Source organism: Cebus imitator, unplaced genomic scaffold (assembly GCF_001604975.1).
Source record: "Cebus imitator isolate Cc_AM_T3 unplaced genomic scaffold, Cebus_imitator-1.0 Scaffold545, whole genome shotgun sequence".
Taxonomy (NCBI): Eukaryota; Metazoa; Chordata; class Mammalia; order Primates; family Cebidae; genus Cebus; species Cebus imitator.
In genome coordinates this window covers 1247201-1249195 of record NW_016107860.1, presented here as the reverse complement: position 1 = coordinate 1249195, position 1995 = coordinate 1247201, and positions in this window count along the sequence as shown.

Here is a 1995-nt window from a genome sequence, read left to right as displayed (position 1 = left end):
CTAGCCTCATAATCTTTGTTTTTTATTTTTATTTTTATTTTTTATTTTTTATTTTTTTGTTGTTGTTACATTACTAATACCCATCATTTATTTGGAAAATATGTACCAGAACAGGCACAGGAAATTCAGCTTTACATCTGTTAAATCACTTAAGTCTTTGGTTGTCTGTTATAACTTTCACACTTTTTTTTCCCATTTATTTATTTTATTGCATTTTAGGTTTTGGGGTACATGTGAAGAACATGCAAAATTGTTGCATAGAAACACACAAGGCAGTGTGATTTGATGCCTTCCTCCCCATCACCTACATCTGGCATTTCTCCCCTTGCTATATCTCCCCAGCTTCTCACCCCCCATGTTTTTTATTTTTATTTTTGAGATGGAATCTTGCTCTGTTGCCCAGGTTGGAGTGCAGTGGAGGGATCTTGGCTCACTGCAACTTCCGCCTCCCGGGTGTTGAAAATTTGTGCTTTGAATGAAGAGACCGCCCAGACAGACTTTGTGTGAGCAACGTGGCTGTTTATTGACCTGGGTGCAGGTCGGCTAAGGCCGAAAAGGGCTTTAGCAAAGGGCAGTGGGATAGGAGTTGGTTTTACAGGTTTGGGGAGGGCAGTGGAAAGTTACAGAGTGAGATCAGTTACAGTGGTGGGGTAGGGGCAAGGAGTGTACATGACCACAAGTTCAGTTACAGTGGCGGCTGTGGTGAGGCAGAAGAGCAGTTAAGATAACAGGATGGGTGAGAGGCATTCATATTATCATAAGAACAGTTGAGATGGCAGGGTTGAGTGAGGGGCTTGTCCAGGCAAGCTCCACTGGGCACTCAGGGACAATGGCGAACACAGGCCAGAGGGAGGGGGATGGGAGAAGATCAGCCCAGGCAGGCAGGACTTCAGACTTTCAGGCTCCAGGCTTGCATATGGAGACCTGACATACCTGTCTTTTTATATATAGAAAGAATTAGAGAAGAGGGGTGAGCACAGGTTTCTGGGGGTGAGGGTGAAGTTTCTTAAGATTACTTCGTGCCTGACAGGGGACTGCGGGGGCACCTAAAATTTTCTTTTGAGCGGGGGAGACAGGGTGGAAATGGGAACAGGACAGGTGTGCAAATAAGGAGGGTCTGGACAATACATTCTGCCTTAGGAATGCTTAAGCTGCTGGGGGACTTGGAGGCAGTACGCGGTACTGTGGGTCATCCAGAGCAACATCTGCTGATTTGTGATTGCCTGGATGCGGTTTTGTATGAATTGGGAGGCTAAGCAGAAGATACAGGGTCCGAACAGGAGAAGAAGAAAGATGGGTGTTAAAGGAGTAAGGATTGGGAGGAGCCGTGACTCCAGTTAGACAGCGTCCAGCCCATCCAGCCAGGTCCAGAATAACCATTTGCCTGATTTGTGCGCTTTTGGGCTCTGTCTCTTCATTTATTGATGGCATTATATACGAGGCCAGGCTGCTTTACATAAAAACATTTTTCTGGAATTTTGGACTCGAAAGCCAAGGGAACCAGCAAGGGCTGCGGCCATTACAGGGCTCGGTGGGGTAACTGTGTGGAGGGAGAGCTTTTGTTTTCATGCTGTGTGAGGAAGCGTGCGGTATCTATAAGCAACTGCTCATTTTCATTAACAAGATTTTGTTTGAGCAGAGAACGGGAGCCAGATGAAGAGCGAAATATCAGCTGTAATTGCCTGGAGGAAAAGTGTAAACCAGCAACTTAAAGAAAAGCAGGGCATGTAAAAGTAAATGAGTGCCGTGAATTTGGGCACAGTTAGGACATAATAGAAACAGACGTTTTGAGGTGTGGTTTAAGCAGTAGGGGCGACTGCATAAAGTTGGAGAAGGTGAGGGGCTGAACGTGTGTGCAGTGTAAAGAGCTTTGGAGGCGGTGAGAGCTGGTGGGTAAGTGGGGCGGAGCCTGTGATTTTGAGGGATTCTAAGAGTATCAGGGCAGCAGCTTCTGCTGCGCATTGTCAGGAGGGTCTGCCCAGGGCTGTGAGGTTA